The sequence below is a fragment of the Lithobates pipiens genome, unplaced genomic scaffold (genome assembly GCF_037356315.1).
Source record: "Lithobates pipiens isolate NorthernLeopardFrog02 unplaced genomic scaffold, aLitPip1_a1.2 Scaffold_30, whole genome shotgun sequence".
Taxonomy (NCBI): Eukaryota; Metazoa; Chordata; class Amphibia; order Anura; family Ranidae; genus Lithobates; species Lithobates pipiens.
In genome coordinates, this window is record NW_027507791.1 from 46788004 (window position 1) to 46806085 (window position 18082).

An 18082-nucleotide genomic window follows, 5' to 3' on the forward strand; every position below is an offset into this window, starting at 1 on the left:
GTGTGCTATTAGGCAAGTATTGAACTGTGTTTTGTGGTCGAAAAGCTTGACTGCACAGACTACTGCCTTTTTAGCCTTGCCATTAGCCTTAGAGGCTGGCCTTCATAACTACAGACCAACTGGCCTTAGAGGCTGACCTTCATAGCTACAGACCAACTGGCCTTAGAGGCTGACCTTCATAGCTACAGACCAATTGGACTTAGAGCCTGGCCTTCTTAGATACAGATCAATTGGCCTTAGAGGCCCTCATAGCTACAGACCAATTGGCCTTAGAGCCTGGCCTTCTTAGATACAGATCAATTGGCCTTAGAGGCCCTCATAGCTACAGACCAATTGGCCTTAGAGGCTGACCTTCTTAGATACAGATCAATTGGCCTTAGAGGCCCTCATAGCTACAGACAAATTGGCCTTAGAGGCCTTCATAGCTACAGACCAAATGGGCTTAGAGTAGGGTTGTCATCCATTTAAACCCAAACACATATGAATTACACAGGTACCGAGGCTCATATAACGCAGATAAGGCACCTAGTGAGTTTAATTACCACCTATCAGCCACAGAACCTGTGTACCTAATATGTGTTCGGTTTTAAAGGGATGAGGTGGCAACCCTAGTATAGAGGCTGACCTTCATAGCTACAGACCAATTGGTCTTAGAGGCCTTCATAGCTACAGACCAATTGGCCTTCATAGCTACAGACCAATTGGCCTTAGAGGCCTTCATAGCTTCAGACCAAGTGGCCTTAGAGACCTTCATAAATATAAACCAATTGGCCTTAGAGGCCTTCACAGCTACAGACCAATTGGCCTTAGAGGCCTCCATAGCTACAGACCAATTGGTCTTAGAGGCCTCCATAGCTACAGACCAATTGGCCTTAGAGGCCTTCATAGCTACAGACCAATTGGCCTTAGAGGCCTTCATAGCTACAGACCAATTGGCCTTAGAGACCTTCATAGCTACAGACCAATTGGCCTTAGAGAGCTTCATAGCTACAGAGCAATTGGCCTTAGAGGCCTTCATAGCTACATACCAATTGGCCTTGGAGACCTTCAAAGCTACAGACCAATTAGCCTTAGACTCTGACTTTCCTATCTACAGACCAATTTTAGGTCTTCAAAAGGTAAAGAGGTCATGACCTGAAGGTTGACCGATATGTGGTGCAAAATACCATTGTTTTTCTTCTACTTCATATCAGGTTTTGTGATCGAGATTCTGGCTGTGAACTAGACATGTGCGATCAGTTTAGTTAGGAATCGAAATTCTGACGACATTTTCTTTATTTCAGAGCTTCGGATGTATCCCAGTTTCCGAATCACAATAGTAATGTATTTCAATAAATTCAAAATAAATTATGATGAATCGTATTATCTGAATTGGAAATCAAAAACAAACTTGAATCTGAATTCGAAAACAAATTTGAAACAGAATTCAAAAACGAATCGGAATTCGAAAACAAATGTGATTCTGAATTTGAAAATGAATTTGATTTCAAATGCAAAACATAATTTTAATTTGAAATGGAAAAATATTGCAATAACAGTAAGGTATTGCTATACATGTTTTTTGTTTTTAGCGCTACACCCTTTACCATCCATCATTATAAATGCGAAAAGGAACACTCTCATTGGCTGCAGGAACCTCCGCCTCTAAAAACGGAACTAAAAGCTCCTATCCTTTTCAGCCACGGAAGCTTCCATCTTAGCCTTTGTTTGATCTGTAACTGCCATGATGCTGCACATGGGATCCGTTATGACATCAGTATTTGATGGCTTGACAGTTTGGTTGAGGGCACAAGCAAATGTGAGAGTTGGCATTTCCCGGCATGCTGTGAATCCAACTGTTTTTTGAAACCATTAAATTGATGGGTTTAGTTCCACTTGAAGCACTTAAAAATGATGGCTACCTCCATCTCAAAGAGTTGGGCTGTGGGGCGTCACTCAGGTAACCCAGTAAATAGAATTTTCCCTGCCTCAGCTCCAACTGAAGTCCATTGGGACGAAACGTGTCAGCTTTGGCTTTCTGCTTCCCACATTGCTTTTTTACTTCCAGACATGCTGTGAATCCAACAGTTTTGAATCCAAACCATTAAATTGATGGGTTTAGTTCCACTTTAAAGTGGAAGTAAACTCCCCTATCGTTTTCAGCCAAGGAAGCTGCCATCTTTGCCTCTGTTTAATCTTCAACTGCTATGGTACTGCACATGTGATTCGTTATGACACCAGCCATTGGATGGTTTGATAGTTTTGCTGAGAGCACAGCCAATGTGCAGTTAGCATTCCCGGCATACCTTTTTTTTTTAACTGTTTAAATCCATGGGTTTACTTCCACTTTAAGTACTTAAAAAATGGCTCACGATGGCTACCTCCATTTCAAAGAGTTGTGGTCACTCAGGCAACCCAATATATAGAATCCTCCCCACCCGTTCTTCACTAAAGATGTGAAACGGACGCTCTCATTGGATGCTGTGGGCAGCAGGAACCTCCTCCTTTAAGCGCTTAAAAAAAGGCCCAAGATGGCTGCCTCCATACGTGCAAGAGTACCCCTTTAATTCACAGAAAACAAGCTTGATAAAATAAATTCACAAATGTGTTCCCATTAGGTCGTTATCAAGTCTAATTAAATCTGCCGCGTCCTTTTTTTTCCCTCCCTGCCCCCCCCCCAGATCCCCTTTAAGAAGTCGTCACTCGCAAATTACCTTCGTCCCCGACCTGCGCAGAAAATAGGGAAAGCCGAAACGAGATGCAAAGGGATGGATGTACGGCCATTAACACTCTGTTCTCTCATCCGCCAACTAATGAACAATTACCGTAACACGCTTTCAGATCCCTGATTATACGCCGCTGACCCGGGCCCCGCTACACCTTCCCACGTGCTCTACTTCGGATGAATTGCCGCGCAGCCAAAGCGCCGCCATCTGCTTGGCCCTTTCATTTGAGCGAAACTTACATTTTTGAGAAAAAGCCTCATTAAAATAATCAAAGTCACTGAATTACACAAAAAAAAAAAAAAAAAACACAGCAGGTTAGAGAGCGATTTTTTTTCCCTTATCGTCTGATCATTACAATCTTTTTTTTTTTTCTAAATTCTTCTTTTCTTTTCTTCTTTTTGAAAGCTTCAATTAGCCATTGTCTCTAACCGAGTTATTACACAAATTAATTAAAGATGGGCCAATAAACTTGGGAGAGCTCTGTGCGTCTGGATGGCGGGGAATGGAAGCGGCGTACATTCCATGATGATTAACTTGTTTCACATTTATGTAAAGGCAATACCGGCCTTTAAAGCGGGAACATCAGGAACGCATCTAATTAAATAGGTAAAATACATATACAGTATGTTAAACGATTAATTTTTTATTCAACTTGTCTGGTAATCCGGGCACCACTGCCAGGCAGTGCTGCCAGGCCCTTGATCTCCATTGCAACAGCACAGCTTGTACGAGAACGCACGCTCCCTCTGCTGGTTGGACCATGAAGTAGAAGCAATGTCCCATCATTGTTATCAGTGGGAAGAACAGTGTCCCATCGTTGGGGTCAGTGGGAGTAATAGTGCCCCATCATTGGTATCGGTGGGAGGAATAGTGCCCCATCGTTGATGTCAGTGGGAGAAATAGTTCTCCATCATTGGTGTCGATGGTAGGAATAGTGCTCCATCATTGGTGTCAGTGAGAATAATAGTGCTCAATCATTGGTGTCAGTGGAAGGAATAAAGCCCCATCATTGGTTTCAGTGGGATGAATAGTGCTCCATCATTGGTGTCAGTGAGAAGAATAGTGCCCCATCATTGGTGTCAGTGTGAGGAATAGTGCTCAATCATTGGTGTCAGTGGAAGGAATAGTGCCCCATCGTTGGTTTCAGTGGGAGGAATAATGTCCCATCATTGGTATCAGTGGGATGAAGAATGTCCTATCATTGGTATTAGTGGCAGGATTAGTGCTCAACCATTGGTGTCAGTGGAAGGAATAATGTTCCGTCGTTTGGGGTCAGTGGGAGGAATAGCGCCCCGTCCTTGCGTGTCAGTGGGAGGAATAGTGCCCCATCATTGGCGTCAGTGGGAAGAATAGTGCCCCATCATTGGTGTCAGTGGGAAAGAATAGTGCTCCATCATTGGTATCAGTGGGAGGAATAGTGTCCCATCATTGGTATCAGTGGGAGAAATAGTGCCCCATCATTGGTGTCAGTGGGAGGAATAGTTCCCCATCATTGGTGTCAGTAGGAGGAATAGTGTCCCATCATTGGTGTCAATGGGAGGAATAGTGCCCCATCATTGGTGTCAGTAGGAGGAATAGTGCCCCATCATTGGTGTCGGTGGGAGGAATAGTGCCCCATCATTGGTGTCAGTGGGAGGAATAGTGCCCCATCATTGGTGTCAATGGGAAGAATAGTACCCAGTCATTGGTGTTAATCTGAGGAATAGGTAAGGCAAATGCACATGCTGATTTTATCGCCACCTGACCCCAGCTATGCGGCAATACAGAACAGACGTTCCGTTGAGTGAAGATAAGGTTAAAAAAAAGCAAATAATAAATGGCATTAATGATGAATCCGCTGAGCAATCAATAATAGAATCTCAGCTGTCTACCTGCCACCCGGCACAATTGCCTTCATAACAGAATCCATTAAGCCTGGCGTTGATTTGTGTATCTGCGCACCTCCCCGACACCATCGCCGCCGAAAATCTGCATATTTCACAGGAAGAAAAGCCTCCCCGTCAACATCAATTATCAGGTGGCGGCGCGGGACTCTAATTAGTTACGACGTAGCCAGTTAGCCGTTCGCCATATTCAATTTATCAGGGGAGGAGGTGGAATCGAAAACGTCTCTCCCTCTCTGGAAATTCAGAAGTCAAACGAGGAACGGGGGGGGGGGGGGGAGCCAATTTTAGACAAGGTGTCCAATAAAACAAGGCCAATGAATGATCTAATTAACCCCAACCCCTTCATTTCATTCAGCGGGTTAGCCACTTAAAGCCGACCACCGGCCTTCCCTTCAGTCCTCTCCTGGGCTGAAATGGCTCACTCTGATTTCACCACACACCGGTCAATCCTGGTGCTGGGCCCAATCAGGGCGCAGAATGCACTGTGCGGGGTGGGCTGTGTCCGTTTCTGTATTGTCCCGGAATGAAGGTGACAGACCTCCAAACGCGGGACTGTCCCAGGCAATGCGGGACTGTCCCAGGGCAATCTGAGACACGTGGTCACCCTATCTGTGAACAATGGAGAATCTCTCCTGCCAGTTCCGCCTCCATGATAACATCCACCTGTAAATCAATGGCTCAGTGGGAGCCTGAAGGGATTAGTAAGCGCTGCGTGGCCTTGTTCTGTGGCCCCCAACCTGCGGCGTAATACACATCAGTCCTTAGTGACTGCGGCTCGACTCCAAGCTAATGAGCAGCAGCAAACGCACAAACACAATCATTTTAGGAACTTGTTTCTAATTAGTGCCAGGAGAGAACAAGGACGGCGACGTCTGTCCACGTAAACGGGTCCCCGGTCTGGGATCAGGCTAAACGTGTCAGTATTTTACATTATATTCCCCGGCAGGTGATCTGCGGAATTTATCACCACGATTATCAGCAAACACAAACTCATTATTTGTGATGTATGTATAAAACAATGTGAGTTCTACTCCCACTGTGCGCAACGCCGCGACCCAATGTAACTTTATTATATTGAAAAAGTTACATATCTTGCGGTGATGTCGCTCCCGTATAATATATCTTATATCTGGAGAGCAGTGATGTCACTCCTGTATAATATATCTGGAGAGCGGTGATGTCACTCCTGTATAATATATCTTATATCTGGAAAGCGGTGATGTCACTCCTGTATAATATATCTTATATCTGGAGAGCGGTGATGTCACTCCTGTAAAATATATCTTATATCTGGAGAGCGGTGATGTCACTCCTGTATAATATATCTTATATCTGGAGAGCGGTGATGTCACTCCTGTATAATATATCTTATATCTGGAGAGAACGGTGACGTCACTCCTGTATAATCTATCTTATATCTGGAGAGCGGTGATGTTACTTCTGTATAATATAACTTATATCTGGAAAGCGGTGATGTCACTCCTGTATAATATATCTTATATCCGGAGAGTGGTGTCAATCCTGTATAATATATCTTATATCTGTAGAGTGGTGATGTCACTCCTGTAAAATATAACTTATATCTAGAGAGTGGTGATGTCACTCCTGTATAATATATCTTATATCTGGAGAGTGGTGATGTCACTCCTGTATAATATATCTTATATCTAGAGAGTGGTGATGTCACTCCTGTATTATATATCCTATAGCTGGAGAACGGAGATGTCACTCCTGTCATGTAGCAAAAATAGTAGTAGTAGTAGTAATAATAATAGTAGTAACAATAATAATAATAATAATAGCAATAATAATATTAATAGTACTAATAATAGCAATGATAATAGTAGTAATAATAATATCAAAATAATAGTAATAGTAAAAATATACTAATAATAATAGCAACAACAGTAATAATAACAAAATAATAGTAATAATATTAATAGTAACATCAATAATAATAGTAAAAATAATAATGATAATAATAATATTAGTAACATTAAGAATAGTAAAAATAATAATAATATTACATGGGGGGGGGGGGGGGGTTTATTTTATTGCCCAACTCATTTTTTGTTTGCATAGACCGTGGAAAGGTTGGACGCTCTGTCTGCGTCTCTCTCTCTCTGCTGTAATCCGGCAATGATTTGGCTGAACAGAATGGAAATCTGTGGGGTGACAACGATCTTTAGTCATCATTGTATACTAGAGGCGGTCGGTTGTTGGCTCGTGGGGCTGAATACAGCGTGCCCGCATGTTTTGCGTCAGAAAGAGACAGCCCTGCCCACTTTCCTTCCCGCTTGTCTGTATTGGAGGATGATAAGGATACCCGCCATGGCCTCAGTCGGAGTGGTTATGAATACACAATAAATAATGTTCCAATGTTTCCTCTCCCTGCAGCTCCTCCATATTTTGACATTAAATGGCAATCCTTATCTAAAATGGATCAGATAAGCCGCCGCGTTGTTGTATGTCACATAATCCATCCCGCCAAATTGAATTGTTACCGATTAATCAGCAGGAAATAAAGTGCATGTGGTGACATTTACCGCTTATCACATGAGAGCAAATGTGGGAGCGTGACAGGTGACCGGCTGGAACCATTACCGCTCCAAGGGCCCAAAATGTGCCGCGCCGCCAAAACTTTACACAGCATTGTGCCTTAAAGTGTATCTAAGGATAAAATATTATAAGTTATATTATACAGGAGTGACATCACCACTCTCCAGATATGTTTTATTATACAGGGGTGACGTGTCCCCTGCACTGTTTGTTTGGAGTGAGCAGTGCATTTAGTGGCAATCATGTGCCCTGCTCTATGCACACCCATATTCCACAGTTCATAGTCAATTTTGAGAGTGAGCAAGAGTGGACCAAGAAAGGGAGGCTATGTTCCCTCATACAGTGGGACTAAGATGGAGTGACTACTTCCCTACATACAGTGAAACCAAGACAGTGTGGGTACATTCCTACATACAGTGGGACCAAGACACGGTCACTATGTTCCTACATACAGTGGAACCAAGACAGGGTGACTACATTCCTACATACAATGGAACCAAGACAGGTTGGCTACTTTCCTACATACAGTGGAACCAAGACAGGGTGACTACGTTCCTACATACAGTGGGACCAAGTCAGGGTGGCTACGTTCCTACATACAGTAGGACCAAGACAAGGTGGCTACGTTCCTACATACACTGGGACCAAGAAAGGATGACCATGTTCCTACATACAGTGGAACCAAGACAGGATGACTGCGTTCCTACATACAGTGGAACCAAGACAGGGTGGCTACTTTCCTATATACAGTGGAACCAAGTCAGGGTGACTACGTTCCTACATACAGTGGGACCAAGTCAGAGTGGCTACACTCCTACATACAGTGGAACCAAGACAGGGTGGCTACATTCCTACATACACTGGGACCAAGAAAGGATGACCATGTTCCTACATACAGTGGAACCAAGACAGGGTGACTACGTTCCTACATACAGTGGAACCAAGACAGGGTGGCTACTTTCCTATATACAGTGGAACCAAGACAGGTTGACTACGTTCCTACATACAGTGGAACCAAGACAGGGTGACTACATTCCTGCATACAGTAGAACCAAGTCAGGGTGACTACGTTCCTACATACAGTGGGACCAAGTCAGGGTGGCTATACTCCTACATACAGTGGGACCAAGACAAGGTGGCTACGTTCCTACATACACTGGGACCAAGACAGGATGACTATGTTCTTACATACAGTGTTACCAAGGCAGAATGGCTACGTTCCTACATACAGAGGGACCAAGTAAGGGTGACTACATTCCTACATACAGTGGAACCAAAACAGGGTGACCGCATTCCTACATACAGTGGGACCAAGACTGGGTGGCTACATTCCTACATACAATATATTGGGACAAAAAGAAGGTCGGCAACAGGTTAAGCAGGATATCACGGCTAAGCAGGATATCATGTATGGACCTGTAGCTTGTAGATCTGCAACAATATGTGCGGGAGGGAAATTACCCAATGCACAGATTGCTGCCGATTTCTGCCAGTCTATGTTTTTGCCAGTCTAAGGGACCATGGATTTCATTTCAAGATGGCAGCAGAGAAGAACTTTGGGCTGAAAGGAAGACAATGATGGACTAGTAAGTATTTTTTTATTTTAATTACATATGAGGCAGCATGAAGTTCCTCTTCCTCGTATTACGCAGGCATGGTCTACTGTTGTCCCCATTAGGAAACCCACCCTGAGAAATGGCATGCAGCCATCGCTGGAGTCCATGTGGACAGGAAGTGGTTGCAAAAAAGCTGGATATCGGCAGCACCGAGATGCAACAAAGGATAAAAAAAAAAAAAAACTGTAAAAACAAGTATTTTAGGTAAAAATAGCAATTATTTATGATATATGACCCTTCAGCAAACTAAAGGTCATTCCGTTGGGGTTTACATCTACTTTGAGTAGAAGCATAACTTTCCAAGTAAGCTTTTTCGGAAATAAAAAAAATAAAAAACGCGTGCTGTTCCCGTTAACACTGCGCAGACTTTTTCCATAAGCAACGGCGATGACGTTGCTTGTGTAAAATATGAAGAGTGGAATGTACATCGAATGCATTGGGGGTATTTATCGTGGCGCAGAGTGTGCTGTATGTGCCGAGGCCGCTGTAATTTTCTTCTTGTTATTCTGGCTCCTCTCCCCCTTTCCCTCTGTTCTCCTGCAGCTCAGCAATGACCCCACAAGCCAAGAATCCCAGGAATTTCCTGCTGCAAGACTCCTCGTTAACCCCAAACTTTCCCCATCCTGTCCTTCCCTGGGGCTTAGGAGGCTCAGTCCCTCTCGGGTCAACTGCACCCTTCAGCTCGCCAACTTGCAAGGCCACCCGGAGCTCGAACATCTGACTTTCCTTTTTTTTTTTTTTTTTTTTTAGAGGTCAACCTTTCTAGCTAAAAAACCCAGAAAATGACTGGCGGCGTGCGAGAAGCAAAGGCTTCTGGGAGGGAAAAAACTTGCTAACTGGTATAAGGCCTGACAGCCGCGCTACAGAACACATTACGGGTTCGTTTTTTCCACCGTCTGACAGGGTTAAAAAAAAGAAAAAAAAAAGAGAAAAAAATAACTTGCTTTGTGTGGTTGGAAAAGTAACCTTGAAAGTTCATCGTGGAAGTAATTTCGCTCTTTCGCTCCCGTACTTTCCAGCGTTTTGCTTTGTTTCCAAGGCGATGGCTAGAAATACTGGCGCTCGTTACGTCTTCTGCAACACTTTTAAATAAACGTATTTTTTTTTTTCCCCGTCCCCGCATGTGTGTGGTGTGTATCCGTTCCCAGCTTTGGCAACAAAAAAAGGGGTTAAACTTGGCGGCCAAGGGAATTTTCCCTTATTTTTTAATTGGAGGCGGAAAAGTTAAGGGGTCTGGAGTTAAGCCAAAACTTTTTTTTTTCTTTTGAATACAGTAGGAAACAGTCGAAACCCTTGTCTGTATCCTATTGAGGAAATTTAGATTTACTTCTTGCCCTGGAGACACAATCAGAGGTGAAGGGAAATCCCCTCTTAGCTGCCTCCGGAACAAATGTCCCCATTGAATGATTTCCTTTTCAAACTCAGAATGTCAAATTTTCATTTAGGTTCCAATCACACATAAGCTGAACAACTTTTGCATGTTTTTCAGGCGCTCTCTTCGAAAACTATTGATCTAAAAAAAGCTTGTAGCTCAAAAGAAGCTCATGCACTTTTTCGAGCTACAAGCTTCAAGCGGCACTTCACTCAGGTGTGAACGGGCACAGTTGAAAACCACGGAGGAGCTTCAAGCTACAAATCGCTTCTTACAACAAGTTGCAATGGGAATAGTTCCCGAGACAAATTGAAAGAGTCAACCTCGTTAGAGAAGACTTAGCAATAAAAACCTATTTCTAATGTAAGATCGGGTAGAAGACTATACAAAAAAACAAAACAAGGCATTTGGCAGCCATAAACATACAAAAATACAGCAGATGTTTCTAGTGTTCTGTAATGTTGAAGACTTTTTGTAGCTTCTCCTAGCTACTTCCTCAGAACTTCAGAAACTCGAATGGTCTGTACAAAACCCTGAACTCAACCCTACTGAACATATTTAACATGTTTGGTGTGGAGGAACTGAAGTGGCCTACGCAAAGGATTGACCCCAATCCTACTGAACACCTTTAACAAGTTTGGTGTGGAGGAACTCAAGTAGCCTGCACGAAGCCCTGACTTCAACCCTACTGAACACCTTTAAAGCAGTTTGCTGTGGAGGAACTCAAGTGGCCTGCAGAAAGCCCTGACCCTAATCCTACTCAACACTTTTAAAGCGTTTGGTGTGGAGTAACTCAAGTGGCCTGAACAAAGCCCTGATCTCAAGCCTACTGAACATCTTTTACAAGTTTGGTGTGGAGGAACTTTAGTGGCCTGCACGAAGCCCTGACTTCAACCTTACTGAACAACTTTAAGCACTTTGGTGTGGAGGAACTCAAGTGGCCTGCAGAAAGCCCTGACCTCAATCCTACTCAACACCTTTAACAAGTTTGGTGTGGAGGAACTCAAGTGGCCTAAACAAAGCCTCAACCTCAATCCTACTGAACACCTTTAATGCCGCGTACACACGAGCGGATTGTATGGCGTACTTAGTCCGTCATACAATCCGACGGACAGTCCGTCGTACTTTCCACTGAACGGACTTGACCACACACGGATACACAAACAGTCCGTCGAAAGCTTGCGCGATGACGTGTACAGCACGTACGACGGGACTAGAAATAGGAAGTCCAAGACACAGCAAAGCACCCTTCCGCCGTGTAAATCCTTTCTGGGCATGCGCCATTCTTAGTCCATCGAACTAGCATACTGACGACCGTATTGTCCGCTGAAACCAAAGTACGACGGACAGAATTTAGAAAAAAACGAAATACTTAGTACTCCGGACTGCACGCTGAAAAAGTCTGCTGAAGCCCACACACGAGCGCATTGTCCGCTGAAATGTGTTTCGACGGACTAAGTACGCCATACAATCCGCCCGTGTGTACGCGGCATAACAAGTTTGGAATGGAGGAACTCAAGTAGCCTGCACGAAGCCCTGACTTCAACCCTACTGAACACCTTTAAGCAGTTTGCTGTGGAGGAACTCAAGTGGCCTGCAGAAAGCCCTGACCCTAATCCTACTCAACACTTTTAAAGCGTATGGTGTGGAGGAACTCAAGTGGCCTAAACAAAGCCCTGACCTCAATCCTACTCAACACCTTTAACAAGTTTGGTGTGGAGGAACTCAAGTGGCCTAAACAAAGCCTCAACCTCAATCCTACTGAACACCTTTAACAAGTTTGGTGTGGAGGAACTCAAGTAGCCTGCACGAAGCCCTGACTTCAACCCTACTGAACACTTTTAAGCAGTTTGCTGTGGAGGAACTCAAGTGGCCTGCAGAAAGCCCTGACCCTAATCCTACTCAACACTTTTAAAGCGTTTGGTGTGGAGGAACTCTAGTGGCCTGCACAAAGCCCTGACTTCAACCTTACTGAACAACTTTAAGCACTTTGGTGTGGAGGAACTCAAGTGGCCTGCAGAAAGCCCTGACCTCAATCCTACTCAACACCTTTAACAAGTTTGGTGTGGAGGAACTCAAGTGGCCTACACAAAGCTTCAACCTCAATCATACTGAACACCTTAAAGGGATTGTAAAGGGATTTTTTTTTTCTTAAAATAAACATGTTATACTTACCTCCACTGTGCAGCTCGTTTTGCACAGAGTGGCCCCGAACCTGCTCTTCTGGGGTCCCTCGGCGGCTGTCTCTGCTTCTTCCCGCATGTACTTCTCACGTTCGCGCGAGCTCCCTCGCATGGCAAGAAGCACCTGCGGGTGCGCTCCCGTGATACAGCCGGCGGCTATAGCCGCTCGCTGTATCACACGGCCCCGCCCCCCCGGCGCGCGGCATCATTGGATGTGATTGACAGCAGTGCGAGCCAATGGCTGCGCTGCCTTCAATCCATCCACTCCAGCCAATCAGCGGCCAGGCTGAGTGGTGAAGAGGAAGTCGGGGGCGAGCGCGGGACTTTCGAGGGGTGAGGTAAGTAAAACGGGGGGGCTGGGGGGGGGGCTGGCATTGTCAGATGTTTTTTCCACCTTAATGCATTTTACCTTTACAACCCCTTTAAACATGTTTGGTGTGGAGAAACTCAAGTGGCCTACACAAAGCCTCAACCTCAATCCTACTGAACACCTTTAACAAGTTTGGTGTGGAGGAACCCAAGTGGCCTACACAAAGCCTCAACCTCAATCCTACTGAACACCTTTAACAAGTTTGGTGTGAAGGAACCCAAGTGGCCTACACAAAGCCTCAACCTCAATCCTACTGAACACCTTTAACAAGTTTGGTGTGGAGGAACTCAAGTGGCCTACACAAAGCCTCAACCTCAATCCTACTGAACACCTTTAACAAGTTTGGTGTGGAGGAACTCAAGTGGCCTACACAAAGCCTCAACCTCAATCCTACTGAACACCTTTAACAAGTTTGGTGTGGAGGAACTCAAGTGGCCTACACAAAGCCTCAACCTCAATCCTACTGAACACCTTTAACAAGTTTGGTGTGGAGGAACTCAAGTGGCCTACACAAAGCCTCAACCTCAATCCTACTGAACACCTTTAACAAGTTTGGTGTGGAGGAACTCAAGTGGCCTACACAAAGCCTCAACCTCAATCCTACTGAACACCTTTAACAAGTTTGGTGTGGAGGAACTCAAGTGGCCTACACAAAGCCTCAACCTCAATCCTACTGAACACCTTTAACAAGTTTGGTGTGGAGGAACTCAAGTAGCCTGTATGAAGCCTTGACTTCAACCCTACTAAACACCAATTGGAACACCAATTAGGAGACATGTTTTCTTGTCCAACATCAGTACCAGACCTCACAAATGCTCTTTTGGCTGAATGGGTACAAATTCTCCCAAATATACTTGTGGAAAGCCTTCCCAGAAGAGTAGATGATGATATAGCCACAAAGAGGGATGAGAGGTGGGTGTCGGGGGCCAACTCAACTTTAATTGCCATGGTTTTAGAATGGGATGTCCTTCAAACTCACATAGTGAGTGATGGTCAGGTGTGTACAGTTTTGGCCATATAGTTTATTTCCAGGAATATGAATTTGAGACATCTACACCTACATCTGCTATATCTACATCAACATCTATATTGTTCGAATATGCTTTTCTGCTTCCATAGCTACCAGTTCACCACACGACACGTGTTAATGACATGGGGGGCTTGTTTTGCTAAGGCTCTTGGACTGATCGCGTAACGGCCAACTTCAATTGCTCCAACGTTGTTTTCAACCCTTTTTCCCCTTTTGTGTTTTTCATGCTCTTTGTTCCCTCTCCTTCTGATCCTTCTCATCCAATGCATCTTAGAAAATTCTGTTCACAATACCTTAATTTTTCATTTGCCAACCCTGTGAATATCTCTTGGCTGCCTCACAGATCAAAGGCAAAGACGTGTTTTAAAAATGAGAGGGAACTGCAAAAAAAAAAGGAAAGAGTGAAGGAAAAAAGAAATCAGAGGACTGGTCTTCCTGTTCAATTTTACGCCCTTGTAGAATTTTATTTCAAGCTGCCCAAACATTTTCTTTTTTTTTTTTTTTCATGGGCGATTCAAAATCGCTTTCATGTTGTTTAAAGGACACGCGGTGCGCTAAAGCCAGCTTTATGAGGCAATTCCCAGAGGGCAAGAGTGTGCAGATGGTGGTCTGATGTCAGGAAAACATTGCTGCAAGCACCTTTAAATAGAAAATACATGTGGTGAATGTACTCTGAGGTATAAATTATAAAGGTAGTACAAGGCTGGCATGGGAGAAAAAAAAAAATTCCAGCACCCGGTTGGCCTAAATAAATCTTTTCTCTGAACATGGGAATTGATGTTCCCTCAGAACAAGGCAGAAACAGGTATGATCTATATCTACCTATCTGTATGATTCTCTATATCTATTAAAGAGCCATTCAACCTGGGAGTTGGAGCTCTTCCTCTTAGATTCTCCATAATATTAAATACATTTAAAAAAGAATCAGGAAGGGTGGTGGGAGCTGGGTGGGCAGAGCAGGTGCGTAGACCCAGGAACTCACCAGAGGGATGGTGGGAACCCTTCATAATGGGCACAGCAGGTGTACAGACCAGGGAACTTAGCGCAGGGACAGTGGGAACCCCTCATAATGGGCCCAGCAGGTGTACAGACCCAGGAACTCAGCACAGGGATGGTGGAAACCCCTCATAATGGGTACAGTAGGTGTTTAGACCTGCAAACGTAGCACAGACATGGTGGGAACTACACATAATGGACACAGCAGGTGCCTAGACCTGGGAACTCAGTGTAGGAATGGTGGGAACCTCTCTTAATGGGCATACTGTAGATGTACAGACCCAGGAACTTAGCACAGGGCTGGTGGGAACTCCTCATATTGGGCCCAGCAGTTGTACAGACCTGGGAACTCAGCACAGACATGGTGGGAACCCCTCATGGTGAACACAGTAGGGGTTCAGACCTGTGAACTCAGTATAGACATGGTGGGAACCCCTCATAATGAACACAGTAAGCGTTCAGACCTGGAAACTTGGCTCAGAGACGGTGGGAACCTCTCATAATGGGCACAGCAGGTGCACAGACCTGGGAACTCAGCACAGGGATGGTGGAAACCCTTTATAATGGGTACAGTAGGTGTTTAGACCTGCAAACTTAGCACAGACATGGTGGAAACTACACATAATGGACACAGCAGGTGCCTAGACCTGGGAACTCAGTGTAGGAATGATGGGAACCTCTCTTAATGGGCATAGAAGATGTACAGACCCAGGAACTTAGCACAGGGCTGGTGGGAACTCCTCATAATGGGCTCAGCAGGTGTACAGACCTGGAAACTCAGCACAGGGATGGTGGGAACCCCTCATGGTGAACACAGTAGGGGTTCAGACCTGGGAACTCGGCTCAGAGATGGTGGGAGCCTCTCATAATGGGCACAGTAGGTGTACAGACCTGGGAACTCAGCACAGGAATATTGGGAACTCCTCATAATGGGCACAGGCGGTGTACAGACCTGGGAACTCAGTATAGACATGGTGGGAACCCCTCAGAATGAACAGAGTAAGCGTTCAGACCTGAAAACTTGGCTCAGAGACGGTGGGAACCTCTCATAATGGGCACAGCAGGTGTACAGACCCGGGAACTCAGCACAGGGATGATGAGAACCCCTCATAATGGACTCAGCAGGTGTACAGACCTGGGAACTCAGCACAGACATGGTGGGAACCCCTCATAATGGGCACAGCAGGTATACAGACCCGGTAACTCAGCACAGGGATGGTGGGAACCCCTCATAATGGGCACAGCAGGTGTGCAGACCTGGGACAGCAGCACAGGGATGGTGAGGACCCCCTCATAATGGGGTATGGTAGGTGTTCAGACCCTGAAACTTAAACTGTCCTGATTGCGACATTATGGCCACTAGATGGGGCTGACGATCATAGGAGATACACATATTAGACACATTCTGGGGGTTAATCAAGGCAGTTGTGCAATTGAATAGACCCAGACGCATGTTATACTTGGAGGGGTTTCACCGCTGATGCAAGTGAGTGGATACAATATTTAATTTGAATAAAATTTAACAATGTTGTTACATCATTGGAGTATTGCAGAGCTCTTGGGGGGGTGTGATGAAGAAGGAGATGGGATCAGAGGAGATGGGGGATGGATAGAAAAGGGATGTATAAGCGCTGTAGACCTTTTATCCTTATAAAGGTCACCGATGTCTGTGGCGTTCTCTGTGTGGACACAAGACACGGGACATCACATAAATCAGGACTGACAGTCCACAGGGGTGGAGGAGAAGACGTCACATGAACATATACACTCTATATTTCCACTCCAAACTCCTTGCATGTTTATTATTATAATTTGTGGACTCTTATATAAAAACCAGGAGGATACCTTTGTGTGAACTGTAATTGCCCATTACGCACTTTGCCAGGGCACAGATTTAATCATAGTGGTAAGGGTTGAGCTATATTTAATGCATATAGTGTATACAGGCATGTACTGGCCATCAGGACTACTGGGAGTTTCCCGGTGGGCCGATGGCTCAGTGGGCCACTCTGATGTAAGGGGGCTGGTGATGGGACACTCTGATGTAAGGGGGCTGCTGATGGGACACTCTGATGTAAGGGGGCTGCTGATGGGACACTCTGATGTAAGGGGGTGCTGATGGGACACTCTGATGTAAGGGGGTGCTGATGGGACACTCTGATGTAAAGGGGCTGGTAATGGGACACTCTCATGTAAGGTGGTGCTGATGGGACACTCTGTTGTAAGTGGCTGGTGATGGGACACTCAAAATGCAAGTGGGCCAGTCCGGATGAAGTCCAGGGCCAAATTTCTGTCCCAGTCCAGCCCTGAGTGTATATTTTTTTAAATAAAACCAGTCCGTTTTCATAATGTGATCTCGTCACTGGGACCCTGTGCTTCTCTATGCAATACAGGCAGATCGCGGCTGGTGGGCGGGTGCTGTAGCTGGCTTCCTTGAAAACATTGCAGCACCCCACCTCAGTACCCATCTAAGCCCCGACGCAAGCAGTGGGAGGAGTTATGCAAATATCATAGTGCCTTGATGGGTGGGTGTCAGTCTGGAGGAGTGCAGACTGCGCTAGTTGATGCCCGCATTGGATGCCGAGCCTCCTCATTGAAAGAACTGAAATCCAACAAATGAAAGGCAAGGGCCTTTCGGGGTGAGGGGACGGCTGGAGGGGCGGCTGCCCTGGGCACTGTGGTTTCATGTGAGGTTGGGGAAATTGGGGGGGGGGGGGGGGGTTGGCTAGGAGTGCTTATTTTTGGGGATTTGTGTTGGGAGGGGGGATGGGGGAAGAGGATTTGTGCTAGGTGGGGGAATTTAGGGGGATTTGTGTTGGGAGAGGGGAAGAGAACTTGTGCTGGGGGAGGGAGATTTAAGGGGATTTTGTGTTGGGAGGAGGGATGGGGAAAGAAAATTTGTGCTAGGGGGGGATTTAGGGGGATTTGTGTTGGGGGGGAGACGATTTGTGCTGGGGGGAGATTTAGGGGGATTTGTGTTGCGAGGGAGAGTGAGGAAAGAGGATTTGTGTTAGGTGGGGGGATTTAGGGGGATTTGTGTTGGGAGGGGGGTGAAGAGGATTTGTGCTGGGGGGGGGGGGGTTTGTGTTGGGAGGGGTGGGGGGGTGGGGAAAGAGAATTTGTGCTGGGGGGGATTTAGGGGGATTTGTGTTGGGAGGGGGATGGGGAAAGATGATTTGGGTAAGGTGGGGGGATTTAAGGGGATCTGTGTTGGGAGGGAGGGGGGAGAGGATTTGTGCTGGGGGAGATTTAGGGGGATTTGTGTTGGGAGGGGGGATGGGGAAAGAGGATTTGTGCTAGGTGGGGGGATTTAAGGGGATTTGTGTTGGGAGGGGGGAGAGGATTTGTGCTGGGGGGAGATTTAG

The 18082-nt window shown here is 45.6% G+C and overlaps 1 protein-coding gene across 2 annotated transcripts in view; it reads right to left on the reverse strand.

Moving 5' to 3' along the window:
• KIRREL1 (kirre like nephrin family adhesion molecule 1) overlaps positions 1-18082 on the reverse strand; it is a 289028-nt gene that overhangs the window by 204285 nt on the left and 66661 nt on the right. The window lies entirely within an intron of this gene.